This window comes from Petromyzon marinus, chromosome 17 (assembly GCF_048934315.1).
Source record: "Petromyzon marinus isolate PM22_M1 ecotype Great Lakes invasive population chromosome 17, UKy_Petmar_22M1.pri1.0, whole genome shotgun sequence".
NCBI lineage: Eukaryota > Metazoa > Chordata > Hyperoartia > Petromyzontiformes > Petromyzontidae > Petromyzon > Petromyzon marinus.
The window spans coordinates 14563000-14580118 of record NC_133683.1 but is presented as its reverse complement, the minus strand read 5'-3'; the positions used below and the strand labels follow the sequence as shown (position 1 = coordinate 14580118).

General features: G+C 53.7%; 1 long non-coding RNA gene across 8 annotated transcripts in view; it reads left to right on the top strand.

Annotated features, from left to right (window-relative positions):
• The first annotated feature begins 3962 nt into the window (after nt 1-3962).
• The window catches only part of LOC116943302 (uncharacterized), a 134577-nt gene continuing 121420 nt past the window's right edge, over nt 3963-17119 (top strand). For 5 of the 8 annotated variants that reach the window (XR_012941918.1, XR_012941921.1, XR_012941917.1 and 2 more), the window contains exons 1-4: nt 3963-5620; nt 8053-8145; nt 11640-11811; nt 12186-12319. This is a non-coding gene — a long non-coding RNA (uncharacterized LOC116943302). The remainder of the gene's footprint in view (nt 5621-8052; nt 8146-11639; nt 11812-12185; nt 12320-17119) is intronic. The other 3 variants (XR_012941915.1, XR_012941920.1, XR_012941916.1) reach the window with 3 other exon arrangements.

The window sequence follows — 17119 nt, the reverse complement described above, 5'->3', positions numbered from 1 at the left end:
TCACGAGGCAGACCCAGGTGCCACGGGTCGACTGACTGAGATGACTGGCTGATGCACCACCTGTGCCCCCTACTGTGCCAATTTGCTGTGCTTTAACCACCCGGCGCTCCGCTCGTTGTTGTGAGCGTCGCTCCTCCGCCCTCCGTTGTTGTTGGAGGGCGACTGCCTCCAACTGCCCAGTAGCGTCCGTCACGAGCCTCCTCCACAGAGGCCGATCTTGACACCGCTGGTACCAGTCATCGGCAAGTCCACTCAGCTCCACGTCCTCCTGTACCACATCACTCCATCTCTTCTCTAGCCCGTGCCGCGCCCGCTTAGCCCCCTCGATCCGGCCGAACAAAAGCTGTTTCGGCATGCGGTGGCTGGGCATGCGGGCTACATGGCCCAGCCAACGCAGCCTTGCCTGCCGGAGGAGCTCACCGATGGGACCTTGCCCAGATCTTTCAAGGATTTGTGAGCTCCTCACACAATCCAGCCTGGTTAAACCCAGTTACCACACACACACCACCCAGTTACCACACACACACAGTTACCACACACACACACAGTTACCACACACACACACAGTTACCACACACTCACACAGTTACCACACACACACACAGTTACCACACACACCATCTAGTTACCACACACACACAGTTACCACACACACCACCCAGTTATCACACACACACAGTTACCACACACACACAGTTACCACACACACAGTTACCACACACACACAGTTACCACACACACACAGTTACCACACACACACAGTTACCATACACACCACCCAGTTACCACACACACACACCACCCAGTTACCACACACACACCCAGTTACCACACACACACAGTTACCACACACACACCACACAGTTACCACACACACACCACACACACACAGTTACCACACACACACAGTTACCACACACACACCACCCAGTTACCACACACACACTCACAGTTACCACACATACACACAGTTACCACACACACACCACCCAGTTACCACACACAGACACAGTTACCACACACACACCACCCAGTTACCACACACACCCAGTTACCACACACACACAGTTACCACACACACACCACTCACACACAGTTACCACACACACAGTTACCACACACACAGTTACCACACACACATACAGTTACCACACACACACAGTTACCACACACAGTTACCACACACACACCACACACACACACACAGTTACCACACACACACAGTTACCACACACACACCACACATACACCATCCAGTTACCACACACACACAGTTACCACACACACACACACAGTTACCACACACACCACCCAGTTACCACACACACACACAGTTACCACACACACACACAGTTACCACACACACACAGTTACCACACAGTTACTAAACACGCACACACCACACAGTTACCACACACACACAGTTACCACACACACAGTTACCACACACACACAGTTACCACACACACACACAGTTACCACACAGTTACCACACACACAGTTACCACACACACACAGTTACCACCCAGTTACCACACACACAGTTACCACACACACAGTTACCACACACCACCCAGTTACCACACACACACACAGTTACCACACACACAGTTACCACCCAGTTACCACACACACACACACAGTTACCACACACACACCCAGTTACCACACATACACACAGTTACCACACACACACCACCCAGTTACCACACACATACACAGTTACCACACACACACAGTTACCACACACAACCAGTTACCACACACACATACACACAGTTACCACACACACTCACAGTTAACACACATACACACAGTTACCACACACACACCACCCAGTTACCACACACACACAGTTACCACACACACAGTTACAACACACACCCAGTTACCACACACACATACACACAGTTACCACACACACACAGTTACCACACACACAGTTACCACACACACACCCAGTTACCACACACACACAGTTACCACACACACAATTACCACACACACCATCCAGTTACCACACACACACAGTTACCACACACACACCACCCAGTTACCACACACACCACCCAGTTACCACACACACACACACCACACAGTTACCACACACACACCACACAGTTACCACACACACACAGTTACCACACACACACAGTTACCACACACAGTTACCACACACACCACCCAGTTACCACACACACACCACCCAGTTACCACACACACACCACCCAGTTACCACACACACACCTCCCAGTTACCACACACACCGCCCAGTTACCAAACACACAGTTACCACACACACACAGTTACCACACACACACCACCCAGTTACCAAACACACAGTTACCAAACACACACAGTTACCACACACACACACAACAACAATCGCCATTCGCCACTAAGTGGCGGTGACGTCACCAGGACGCTTGTGCCAGGCCATGTGCACCTTGAGGCCACGTGAAGTGTCGAATGTCCGCTGGCAGGAGGTCACGGGGCAGGCCCAGGTGCCACGGGTCGACTGACTGAGATGACTGGCTGATGCACCACCTGTGCCCCCTACTGTGCCAACTTGCTGTGCTTTAACCACCCGGCGCTCCGCTCGTTGTTGTGAGCGTCGCTCCTCCGCCCTCCGTTGTTGTTGGAGGGCGACTGCCTCCAACTGCCCAGCAGCGTCCTTCACGAGCCTCCTCCACAGAGGCCGATCTTGACACCGCTGGTACCAGTCATCGGCAAGTCCACTCAGCTCCACGTCCTCCTGTACCACATCACTCCATCTCTTCTCTAGCCCGTGCCGCGCCCGCTTAGCCCCCTCGACCCGGCCGAACAAAAGCTGTTTCGGCATGCGGTGGCTGGGCATGCGGGCTACATGACCCAGCCATCGCAGCCTTGCCCGCCGGAGGAGCTCACCGATGGGACCTTGCCCAGATCTTTCAAGGATTTGTGAGCTCCTCACACAATCCAGCCTGGTTAAACCCAGTTACCACACATACACACACACAGTTACCACATACACACAGTTACCACACACACACAGTTACCACACACACCCAGTTACCACACACACCCAGTTACCACACACACCACACACACACCATCCAGTTAACACACACACACACAGTTACCACACACACCACCCAGTTATCACACACACACAGTTACCACACACACACCCAGTTACCACACACACACAGTTACCATACACACCACCCAGTTACCACACACACACACCACCCAGTTACCACACACACACCCAGTTACCACACACACACAGTTGCCACACACACACAGTTACCACACACACACCACACAGTTACCACACACACCACACACACAGTTACCACACACACAGTTACCACACACACACCACCCAGTTACCACACACACTCACAGTTACCACACATACACACAGTTACCACACACACACCACCCAGTTACCACACACACACATAGTTACCACACACACAGTTACCACACACACCCAGTTACCACACACACACACAGTTACCACACACACACACCACACACACACAGTTACCACACACACAGTTACCACACACACAGTTACCACACACACATACAGTTACCACACACACAGTTACCACACACACACAGTTAACACACACAGTTACCACACACACACCACACACACACACAGTTACCACACACACACAGTTACCACACACCACACACACACAGTTACCACACACACACACACCACACACACACAGTTACCACACACCACCCAGTTACCACACACACACAGTTACCACACACACACACCGCACAGTTACCACACACAGTTACCACACACACACAGTTACCACACACACCCAGTTACCACACACACACACAGTTACCACACACACACGCCCACGTGCACTACGGAATCCAAGGGTTTACTGTGAAAGGCAGCGGCGGCGTCGTGGTGAGCGCGCCGCGCCCTGAGTTCGATTCCTGCCCTTGGCTAAACCAACATCAGCAGTAGTAGCCATCACCACACACTCATTGACCATCGTGGTGAAGTATGGTCAAACAACCACGGCATTGCGGATGAACACGTGGCCGTGCGAGTGGCTGGGTAACTCGAGGGGGTTCCCGCGCGTGTTTGTCTCTCCGCGTGCCGGTCCTGACCCTCCTGTAGGTCGGCTCGGCCTCAAATTTATTGTTGTTTTCCCCCTACCCCCCGCGCCTTCAATTAGCACGGTGTGGCTACGTACGGTGCGAAAGAGGTTCACAGCGTGTCGCAGCTGGGTATCCGAACCCCTCGTGTGCAGTGCCGACCTTTATAGGTGCTCACCAACAGCACTCGTCCCAACACACTGTTGCTATAGGGCATAGGCTGTACGATTGGGGGGGATCTTTGTCTATACCTGTGTAGGGGCGCAAGTACTGTTAGCGAGTAGCACCTCTTTGAAGGCCGTGTGGGTGGTCAACACCACGCCCGGCCGCCTTTGTCTCCCCAGTGGAGATGTTTACGCATGGCACTCATTTTGAGGCTGAGTCGACCTAGGGGGGAGGGGGAAGAAAATAATCGTCGCGCCGAGAGCGGGAATCGAACCCGGGTCGCCAGGTTCGTAGCGCAGCGCGCTAACCACTACACCACCGCTCCCCACGAACGTACGACGCGTACACTTAGCGACTTAATTGTAAGTGAAATGCGTTGTTTGTTGTCGTTATTGTTAACTGGAAACTTTTACAGGTATAAATGTTGTCGCGAGACGACCGCGCGTGCTCGTCCCCGCCACCGTTCGCTAATTAAGGCTTCGTTAAAAACCACCTCACTTTACCCGGAGCAATTAGTGGCGCAGAACAACAAACACTCATATAACACGAGTTGCCTTTAGTGTTGTGAAATTAAGTAAACATTCGCCTTGCTCGCTTTGGAGGCGGGTTCTTTACATCGTCCCGCCCGACTCGCTAATTACATTCGTAGCCCGTGATTTGTGTTGTTGTTTAAAGAAAGGACCAGACAAGATTGAAAAATGTGCATACTCTCTTTGATTCTTTCGGTAAAGTCACGTACAGTAGTTGGAAATAAAATTAACAAAAAAAAACAAATCGCGACGTTTCCATCGCAACAACAAGCAATCATCGTCATGTTGAGAATGGCCGTGATTTGTTTTTTTATTGTATTTCTAACTAACGTGGACTTTACCGAAAGAACAAAAAGAGTATGGGATCCCTGCATTCACGAAAAAGCTTCAAATGTGTCCCCACGCGGCCAAAACGCCGACGATTTCCAAAAACATCGAATTGGGCCATGCCCCCTAACAACGCCGCCACCTCCACAGCTAACAAATTGTGTGGGGGTGGAGGGGGGCATGGCCAGAGGAATCCGGATCGGTTCCACCTTCAGCAGGCAGGAACTCGGAAACCTCCACGTGGAGGTTTCCCCATCACCGAACCCGCTCCACCACACCCCACAGACTCGCTCCGACCCCTCCGTGTGCGCGCGCGGTGCCCCCCAACGCACCCCCCCCGCCCCGGACCCAGTAAATCGCCACGTGGTTCGGAGTGCGACGCCGAAGCCGATCGAAAGCGGCCCAATGATTTGCTGTAGTAACGTCCCGAGCCTGGACCACGCTTCCTTGTGTCTGTGTGTGTGTGCGGCCTTAGGACGGTACGGTACGCACTGTGAACACGTTTTGGCCGCGATACGGTGGGTGTCTGAACAAGTCGTGGGACTCCACTAGGTCGGCTCGGCATTAAATATGCGTGTGTGTGTGTGGAACGTCAGCGGTGAAGGAGGGCTGGGTGGGGGGCAGGGTACGTGACGGCCGTGCGTGGTATTAATAGGAGCTCGCTAACAGCCCTTGCCCCCTCCGTGTGCGTAGGCTACACGGTGAATCGTTGACTTTGTGTGCGAGATTGTCAATAGCGCGTTATACACACGTGGACAGTTTTGATTATGTTCTACAATTTAACAACCGTTTAACAATCGCGTTTAAACTGCATCATACGATGCAATATTTCACAACGTGCGTACATTTGTACTGTTTATAAAAAAAAATTCCGGCCACCTGATTTCGATTCTCACGGCTAACGTCAGTGGCTGAGTGATGTTTTAACTGGCTCCTGGCCAACCACCCTTCGACCAGCGTGGTGAAGTATGGTCAAATAACCCCTGGTGTCTGACGCAGCGTGTCAAGACCCTCGTCCAGCAGTGGACTCTTGGAAGTTACTGTGAATACGTACAGTGTGCACGTGGCCCCAGCTTGGGTTTACTGTCAAAATACTGTACAACTCTGGGTTATTAATGCAACAAAAATTATGCAAAGACCACCGGCTACAGATACAAATACCGCCTTTGTAATCATCACCGTGAGCATCACGAGCCTTGATCATCACGAGCCTTGATCAATCCACTGCTGGATGAGGCCCGTCGGCATCTCTCACTGTCCTGGGTTTGCCACCATTCGTCTCGCTCCAATCGGCGCAACGGGAGTTGTGCTCGTGCGTGTGGTATACTCGACTTGCGTGCGTGTGGTATACTCGACTTGCGTGTGGTGTACTCGACTTGCGTGTGGTATACTCGACTTGCGTGCGTGTGGTGTACTCGACTTGCGCGCGTGTGGTGTACTCGACTTGCGTGCGTGTGGTATACTCGACTTGCGTGCGTGTGGTATACTCGACTTGCGTGCGTGTGGTGTACTCGACTTGTGTGCGTGTGGTGTACTCGACTTGCGTGCGTGTGGTGTACTCGACTTGCGTGTGGTGTACTCGACTTGCGTGTGGTATACTCGACTTGCGCGCGTGTGGTGTACTCGACTTGCGTGCGTGTGGTGTACTCGACTTGCGTGTGGTGTACTTGACTTGCGTGCGTGTGGTGTACTCGACTTGCGTGTGGTGTACTCGACTTGCGTGTGGTGTTCTCGACTTGCGTGTGGTGTACTCGACTTGCGTGTGGTGTACTCGACTTGCGTGCGTGTGGTGTTCTCGACTTGCGTGTGGTGTACTCGACTTGCGTGCGTGTGGTGTGCTCGACTTGCGTGCGTGTGGTGTTCTCGACTTGCGTGCGTGTGGTGTACTCGACTTGCGTGTGGTGTACTCGACTTGCGTGCGTGTGGTGTACTCGACTTGCGTGTGGTGTACTCGACTTGCGTGCGTGTGGTGTACTCGACTTGCGTGTGGTGTACTCGACTTGCGTGCGTGTGGTGTACTCGACTTGTGTGCGTGTGGTGTACTCGACTTGCGTGCGTGTGGTGTACTCGACTTGCGTGCGTGTGGTGTTCTCGACTTGCGTGCGTGTGGTATACTCGACTTGTGTGCGTGTGGTGTACTCGACTTGCGTGCGTGTGGTATACTCGACTTGCGTGCGTGTGGTGTACTCGACTTGCGTGCGTGTGGTGTACTCGACTTGCGTGCGTGTGGTGTACTCGACTTGCGTGCGTGTGGTGTACTCGACTTGCGTGCGTGTGGTGTTCTCGACTTGCGTGCGTGTGGTGTTCTCGACTTGCGTGCGTGTGGTGTTCTCGACTTGCGTGCGTGTGGTGTTCTCGACTTGCGTGCGTGTGGTATACTCGACTTGTGTGCGTGTGGTGTACTCGACTTGCGTGCGTGTGGTATACTCGACTTGCGTGCGTGTGGTGTACTCGACTTGCGTGCGTGTGGTGTACTCGACTTGCGTGCGTGTGGTGTACTCGACTTGCGTGCGTGTGGTGTACTCGACTTGCGTGCGTGTGGTGTTCTCGACTTGCGTGCGTGTGGTGTTCTCGACTTGCGTGCGTGTGGTGTTCTCGACTTGCGTGCGTGTGGTGTACTCGACTTGCGTGCGTGTGGTGTACTCGACTTGCGTGCGTGTGGTGTTCTCGACTTGTGCGCGTGTGTAAAGTGTTTTTGTGACTGCGTTGGCAGTGGTGCACAAAAATAACAGCAACTCACAAGGCGCGTTCGTCGGTGAAGCGCCCTGTCTGTAGAGGACACCGTCTCTAGCAGGCGGCGTGCCGGGGCAGTGTCCCTGGGTTTACAGCAGAGACGAAGAAGGGGCATTGCACGCAACGTTGCGTATCCTTGATTTACTCCCCGACCAATGCTAGAGTTTCTGTGTTTCAGAATATCATCGTCAAACATCATCCGCCGTGAGCTGTCAACTTCTGGATGGAGGACAGACCCGCACGTCGTCGGCGTACGTCACGCGATGCACAAGTAAATCCCGCGAGCACGAGTCGATTTCATTGCACCTTCTCTGCACTAGACGCCCCTCTTGATCCGCCGTTCTGTCTGCAGTCTCAGCCACTGTGGCCATCGCCCTCTCTCTCTCTTAACGCATCCTGCCCAAGCCCGCTCGCCTATTCCAAGTCGGTGCGACGTCTTCACGTCGCGTGGTTCTCCGATCCACGTGCTCCTTTTTCTGTATCTCGGCACAATTCAGGGTAGGCATCTCGCTCTGCTTCTTCGTGTAACTCTCGTCCAGGAGTATAAACTATCATCCCGCGAACTCCGCTCATCCTCGCAGCAGCAGCGGCTTTTGGATAACCATCGAACAAAGACGGTCACTGCATCGCGTGCTTTCAGATGCGCTTGTTTGGCCGTCTGGAACGTTCTTCCGATATTAGAAAGCCCCTGGAGCTATGGACATTTAAATCTAGATTGAAAACTCATTTATTTGTGTTTACTTTGTTATCCACCCTCCGCACCTCCGATTAGCACGGTTGGCTACGTACGGTGCGAAGGAAGTTGAACATACATACTCTTTGGTTCTATTGGGTAAAGTCACGTAGGTAAAAAATGAAATAACAAAAATCACGACGTTTCGGCCACAACACAAGCGGCCTTCATCAGGTGAAGGGACGAGACTGTCTGGAGGACATACATATAAATCTTAATATTTTATTGATAACAACGCACGACAAAGATGCATCTCCAAGTTTTCAGTGTACCGGTATTTTGTGTGACTGAATGAGAACTCGAGACCAGTCCTGTGAGTCGCATTCGCAACGGTGAGCTGTGTCACCAAAATTACAAAAATTAAAACGAATAAAATAAAACAGCAGTGGAACCAAATAGAAATCAACAAAAGCAACTGTCAGCATTGTTTGTGTCATTGTCATTATAGTGATCAAAACGATCACTGTCACGATCACTTTTCTTGTTTACCCAGGGAATCCTCAGAGTCTGAAGACTTTTTTAAGAGGACTATGGGAGCAAAGTTGTTTCTGCTGCTGTGTGAAATCCGTATTTAGTCATTGGCAGGTGATCTTTCAACATTGTAATGTCTGGCCAATTTCGTTCACATCGAGTGTTCTATTGGCTATGGGAGGGAATTGGAGAACCCGGAGGAACCCCATTGCAGAACAGGGGGAGATCATACAACGGCACCCAAGTCAGAAATCGAACCCAGGAATGTCTTACTGTGAGGCACAATTGTTCCCACTGTGCTACCCTGGTGTCGTCACGTAGTCGTCATCATTGGTATCGCAAATTCTGCTGGCATCATCATCACCACCAAAGTTCTCAGTATCGGTAATTCTGTAAACCGCACGGTTGCAGACTGTGGCTGGAATGACTGCGTCCCCTGGCAAAAAAATTATCAGAATAAATATTTGGTAACTTTTACCACAACCTTGCAATAATTATGCATGTGTAGGGTGCTGTGGATGAGGGGATTATGGAATCCTTTGATGACTAAAACGAACGAGTGCATGGTGGAGAAATTTGAAAGAACAAAACACAGAGATGACAAGATTAACGCGACTCAAAGCCAATTGAGATTAATTTGAGGGACACGGGACAACTAATAGAACAGTGGAACATACACCCATGTGCATTGTGGCTACAAATATATATTATCTAAATATATATTACAAAGCAACGTTATCATGCACCGCCTCAGAGAATTGTGGGTATGAGTAATGAGATAAACTATCCACATGCATACTGGCTATAATTATTATTGTGCGTTGTGCATTCTATTATAATTTGTGTTGAACTAGAACCCGTTTCTTTGAGAGAGGATCCTTGCCCAACGTCTGGCAGTCCACCGGCATTGGTTAAAGCAAAAGCCTGACTGCTGATGAGACACGGTAAATCAAAACCCGCACGGGGTTTCCTTGTATTGAACCAATTTTGCTGGAATGATGTACTCCCAGAAGGCCGTGTGATTGACGGGAAGTGTAAATGTAATTTTTCAGATATGACAAGGATATGTATTGCCTAAATAGTCTATATTGTCTGCTTATTTATTTTGTTCAAGACTCAAGCTGAGTTTCAGATATTAGAAGAAAGATTTGGAATTTTCAAGGACAATTTTGGATGCTTACAGTTATTTGAGATGATTTACGCGATGGAGCAACCGGTGACATTCCCGTGACACTACAGTACTTTTTTCGGGAAAAGCATGGACTTGACGGCGTATCGGTGACTCCGCTTCTGGATAATACGACGCAAGTTGACGTGACGGCACGCTAGTAACGGCACGACTTCTTGCGAGACTCGGCACGGAGCAACGGCCAAAGGAGGGAATGCGCCAGAGAGGATGTCCACTGCTGAAACGTAGCGATGATGGAATCCGCTCTCGTGTCACGGGGCGGACGAATGCGTCGCGGGATTGCGAGAGGTAGCAGGGCCTTCATCCAGCAGTGGATTGGTGACTTTTTTTGGGGGGGGGGGGTGTTAGCGCCTGGTTTAAAAAAAAATCCTGTTGACGGGCACTCATATGGACACACACAGGCACTATTCACACATTCCCGGCCACACACTCGTGCGCACACGTGCGTGTACGCGCACGCACGCGTGAATGCAACACTCGCGTGTGACGTGCACGCGAAGGCGCGAGAGAAAATTATTAAAATGCGCGGGACGGAGGGTGGGGGAAAAAAAATAACTCGCGCGCGGCCGGCGGCTGAAAGAGGAGTTCCAGAACAGCAAGAGAGATAGCCGTGGGGGGAGGGCACGGCCCCCCCCATTATCACTGTCTGTCAGTGTCCGCCGAAGCCCCTCCCATGTAATTAGGCAATGTCAACACGGATGCTGCTCGGCAGGGCGGCCCGTGAATAGTAGCAGTCTCCTCTCGGATATCGGTCCTCAGCTTATCAGCCACTCATCACAATAGGCCATTATCTGCTGCCAGTTTAGCCCACTATAGCCACCACCACCACCACCACCTCCCTCCCCTCTCCCCCCACAGACCGTGCAGCTAATGTCTCCGTAGCTGCGTCCTGCGAACGCGCGCACACACACACACACACGGACTGCCTCTCCCACGAGCCGGCCTCTGTGAATGGGCAGCAGCAGCAGCAGCGCTGCAGTGAAAAGGAGCGTGGTGGGGCTCAATGCGTTTCCATGCGCGCTCCGACTCGCCGCGGAAGAATGCGTGGATGCACCGCCCCCCCGATTCGGCGCACGCAGATGCACGCAGCCCCCCCCCCCCCACCACCACCGCCACCAGCACCCCCCGCGGTGGCCAGCGGCCCGACAATCGCTGTCCCCACCCCCCTCCCAACTCCGGGGTCTCGGTGTGCCTGGAGGGGGCCCTCCGTGGAGGTGGGGGAGCCGTTGGCAGACACCTGAGTCCTGGCAGCTGCGCTGATTAGCAGTGCGAGGTGGGGGGGCGTTCTGCGGCCCGATGCATCGCCCGCACCGCTTCCAAATAAACACGCGCGCGCGCGTGCAGACAAATACACGGATAAATAAACCAACAGACGAGCGAGGGAGCGAGGGACCATTGCCGCTGTGGCGTCGCCGTGGCCACCGCAACCCTCGCCGCCCGGGCGCTGACGGATGATCGCCGAGTGACGGGTGGCGGTGGTGACACTTTTGGAACTTTGCTGAAAACCAAATCGTGCCAAGGGAGCAGCGTGACACGGCGCCGAGGTGAACGCTGTTTCTTGGCATCTGTGAGTGAGCTTCCTCCCTCCTCCTCCTTCTTCCCCCCCTCCCCCAGCCTCCCCATCCATCCCTCCTCCACCCACCTAATCACATATGCACACTGTGACTATGGGCATCAAGCTGTGCTCTAAGCTGGTATCTGATTTGTTTTTTTTTATAGACAACAAATCAACTGTAATTAAAGGCCGTGTAAATAAAACGAGGGACCCATTTTGAAACGTTTAATTCCACTGTGGCTGCTGTTGTTTTTTTTTCTTAAAGATGTGCCCGCTGGTGCTGTTGTCGGTTGCGTTTCCATCTCTCACAACTTTGCCTTTGTGTTGCAGTTGCAGTAATTGGCTTTGTGTTGTCTGCCGCAGCAACACAAGTAGCTCGAGGCCGTGCCAACACCGTGCCAAGACCGTGCCAAGACGGCGCCCGGCGCCAGGATGTCCGCTCCCAAGTCACGGCGCGACCCTTTTAACAGGACGCGGAGGCTCGCTCCCTTGCCAAGGTAACGATCTTAATTTTAATTGGGTACCGGGCCGCGTTTCCTTCTGACCAACACCCCGCTGTCACGTGCGTTCGGCACGGGTACGCGCGTGCGCTCGCGCTCGTCCTCGTGTGCAGTGTTCATTTCAACACAATCACCGAGGTGTCTAGAGGCGCTACGGGCTGTCCTGCGTAATTAGCGGAGCGTGGAGGAAGCGTTAAGTCGTAACTACTATTTTCATTGTTAATTTTTTTAGCGACTTTTTCAAAAGTGTAAATATTGTCGGAGTAATTGTCCTGAGTGATGCGATATTTGTTTTTAGAATCTGACACCTCTGCTGACAATGCAGCGCTCTCTATCATGGGCTTGTGTAACGGGTCTGTAGTCGCGTGTGCACGCGCGCACACACGCGTTTAATTCCACTGCTTAAGCAAACAAATTCTTGATGGGATTAGTTTTTTTTTTGCTTTGCACCTGCAGCCTAAAACAAATGGGAAAACGTAAAATTTAAACAGCCGCTGAAATCCTTCCCGCCAAACGCACAAACCCAGCACCCCGGCACGCCAGCTCTCGCGTAAGCGAATGGCTGTCCTCCGCAGGTACCGGCGCCTCTGAGATGCAACGCGCGTTGTGGAGCGTTGCGCGTGAATACATTGTCCAGCCATTTTTGGATTAGTGATCCCGTACAGGGCCCACGGCCATTCAGCTGGAATGCGCCCGATCTCGTCAGATCTCCAAAGGTAAGCGGGCTTGAGCCCGGACAGCGCTCAGATGGGAGACCACTGCTTGTGGAACGGCGCTATAGGCTGCTGTTGCGCGGCTACGTTGTCAGTAGAGGGCACTGCGAAAAAATCCACGCGCAGGCGGGCGTGGAGCAGCCCGTATCGTGAGAGACAGGCGTGCTTTGCCATTATTGAGGCTCATTGGTGGGCTATCCCCACGGCGAAATCTTACCCGGATCTGTCTCGGCCAGTGACCCAGTAAAGATGTTGGTATCCGGCACACCGCATCCTGTATATATATACTTCTCACTATGGCTACGGCTACCACTGCCACCCTAACCCTGACGCAGTCTACCAGCCTCCCAGGAAATATTCAGCGAGAGATGAAACCCAGCACACACCTTCCTCGCCACGATGTTCCGTCAACTCGGAGCCCACGGTTTAACACAAACACGTAACTTGTGTAGCCCCGCCAGGTCACTCAGCGGTAGAGCGAGCGGCTCGAAATCTCGAAACTCGCGAGTTCAAATCCTGGTTGGGGTTTTTACTCGGCCCATTGTCCCTCTGGAATCCATAAAATAAGTTTCAGTTTGTGTGGAAGTCAATAGCGGTTGTCGTTACTCAGCCCCGCTGTCGGAACGTGGAATTTCCCCCCGCTGGCTTGGGGCTGTAAACAGAAGATGAGCAGCACCGCCTCAATCCTCATTTGAGCAACAGGAGATCACCCAGATTGCAGGGAGAGGTTGCAGGGAGGAGCATCTCCCCGTTCGTCTGTGCTCGGAGCGCGAGTTACGGGGCCATTACTCGGGAAACGTGGGGCGACGGGTTCTCGCGCCGGACTCATCGGCACAGAGGGGCTCAATAAAGGACACGGTGGCCACTTCTTTGTCTCTGCACGTTCTGGCGCGCGCGCTGACGCGCCTGCCCCGCCGTATTCCCCCAGAGCGACGTAACAAGTGGCGAGTCAATATTTCTCGCGGCTGGAGCGGAGGGTAAACTGTCAAAACAACGCGGCGACGCATTGATCTCTCCGCCGCAGAAATAAACTGTTTTTACTCGCCGAGACTCTAAGAGCTTTTATCGACCGCGGAATATTGATAGGGGGCCGAGCGAGCAGTCGTTGCGGAATACGCAAAGTGCATTAACACCACGCGTGCGGCTTTAATCATCGCGTGTACGGACGCGGGAGGAGGGGGAGGTGCTCGAGGAGGTGCAGCAGGAGGAGGAGGGAGAGCCGTGGCTGCCCTTCTCCGCTGAAAGGTTCCGTCGATTTGGTGACTTGTGTGCCGGGACGGCACTATTATCTAGGCTTTCATCACGGGTGTTGGTCACGGGTCCCAAGGCCCCCAGAACACCAAGGCGCCAGCAACAAACAGCACCGGTGAATTTATCACGATTGCGAGAAGAGACGCGAAATAACGGCGGGGGCGGCGGGAGAGTTTGTCCGTGGACACGCGACCTCCGTGCGTTTTCAAGTTTGGTCGTTAAAATGAACGGGCGGATGTTGCTTGGCGAGGCCACTGCCTCCGTGTGCCGGCTGTCCACCGGGGAACCGCAAGACAAATAAAACGTCCGTGCGGAACCCTCGTGTGGAGCAGAGACGCGGGGTTTGTGGGGGCGAAACGTCTTGGAGCTCTGCGCAGCGATGCCGCCTTTGTGCACGGCAAATGGCCACGTGTGTGTGTGTGTGCGCGCGTGTGCATGTTTATGCGTGTGTGTGCGTGTGTGGGGAGCGGTAGTGTAGCGGTTAGCGCGCTGCACTACGAACTTGGCGACCCGATGTTGCATTTCCGCTCACGGCAAACACCAGTGACGATTATACCGGTCCTGGAACTCCCCGTGGTGGACTTCAAATGAGTACCTGGTGCGATGTGTAATCATCGCGACTCGGGAGACAAAGGCTGCCGGGCGTGGTGCTGGCCACCCACCCCCTCGTGCACCATACCGGCCTTCATAGGTGGTCGCTAACAGCACTTGCCCCAAGTCTGTTAAGGTTACACGGGGGATCTTTGTGTGCATGTACGTGTGTGCGTGCGTGCTCGTGTGTGCATGCCTGTGTGTGTGCACATGCGTGTGTGTGTGGGCATGCGTGCTTGTGCGTGCGTATGTGCGCGTGTGTCCGTGCGTGTGTGCGGTGTAATTTAAATTCCTATTGCAACCGCCTGTACTGCCGAGCCGTGGAGCCAGCAGCTCCCAATGGGAAGGTCGCGAGTTTAAATCCTATTTGGGGGGTTAACTCGGCCCATCTTCAACATCGGCACTGCTTTGTTGGAAATTCTACAGTGCTTGTCCTGTGGAGAGACTCGCCCCCGTCATAGGCATGTTTAATTTCCTGCACTGGGTTCAGGCCTGTAAACTGTAGATGGGCACCACCTTGATGCTCACTGGGACAGGAACTCACTCTGACTCTTGATGTTGTTGTCCACTGCGTGCGTAAGCCTGCTGTCCCTCCTGCACAGGTTTTTTTGTGGTTGTGCTGTTCCCGCTATAAGGCAGATGTGGTTAATTGCTTCGCGCTAGAGCTGGGATATCCGATTACTTAAGTACTGTAATCAGATAACACGCAAATAGTTGGGGGGGGGGGGGGTAAAAAGTCTCACCTCTGTTCCCACGTGGTGCCGCTGGACGTGAGGTGATAGGCAGGGCTTGGTGACGTTATCGGCACATGTCTTGCCTTGTAGGGGGGTTTCCTGCCTTTGGGAATTTAAACAGGTCCGAGTAAATGACCACAGAGAAGTAGGTGATTGTCCTGTGTGCTGCTGCTGCTTCCTTCGTACGGCTGATGTAGATGTAAATGCGAAGGAGACATCACAGCGATGCATTCCGCTGCTCCTGATGCCGTTGTCTGGCTTGACCACCTTGACGTGACGTCGTAGTTGTAGGCCTGCATCTACATCGGTGCACCGCCGCTGCTGGCCCGTCGCAGCGCGGGGGCGGTAGCGGCAGCGTCCCGCGTGGGACGGCAGTCTGCGATGTCTCGTGAACTCTCACGACATGAACGTGAGAGTTCAGCCAGGTGACCCCCAGATATTGCAAAACAGAGCGCCCCCCCCCCCCCCCCCCAGACAATGCGTTGCACATTCTCTCGTCACAACCCCCTCTTCATAAAGTGATATTTACCACCAGAGTTTACACCCTGTTATTAATGAACGCGGACGTACAGTACAACAATGTATTGTTTTTCTATGCTGTCCTCTTGTGTCTATTACATAGCCCCACCTAGCACCAAGCTGCGCTGACCAGGCTGGGGAAGTATGGTCAAACAACCTGCTCCGACCCCGTACGGTGTGGACAAAGTCCTTTGTCCAGCCGTGGATCGCCATGAGAGCCGTGCACTGTTAACGAGCCGCCGGTCAGCGTGGGACACCGGCCCCTCTGCCGGTCTCACGCTGCCGCTAAGCAATCTCACGTCATGCGCGGCGAGCTCCGTCTATACCTTGCTCCAGCTGCGCCCCCACAATATTTCCACCGGCACCGCTCGCGGGCCACTGCTCTGACCGTCGCTGCCAAAGCAGCCTTCAGACGTTCGCCGTGGATTACGTCACTGGCTAGGGTTGGGCACTGGGACCCGGTGGCCTAGCGCGGTTGTCATGGACTTTTGGTGCAAGGGGTGAATGGATTGATGGATGGAATGAGGCCCCCCCCCCGCCCCTGTCCGAATTCCTGCTTCTTCGTAGCCCGGCACCTGGGCACCTCCGGCCGATCGGGCCCGGTGCGGTTACACCGCCAGCACACTCGATAGCTACGCCACTGCCTGGACACCACCTGGGCTTTCCCGCCCTGCCACACAGCTCCTGGACACCGGCTACCTTGCTTGCGCTCCGTCTTTCACCGCTGGCGCCCGGGGAGGAGCCTCCTGTTGTTGAGTTGGTCTCCGCGGGTTCGGGCGGTTACGGCGGTGTGCGGCGGTGCTGACGAGGACGCTGGCGACGAGCCGTGGCCTTGAGGAGGTGCCTCCTGCCGTCAAGTGGCGCGGTCGAGCCGTGACCTTGGCTTGGAGAGCGGCCGCGGCGGCGCCGCCGTTTGGTAAAACAAACGCCGTGTGGCGCGTTGAACACCGATGTAAAAAAACACGCCGCGCCTTGCCGCACCACCCCTC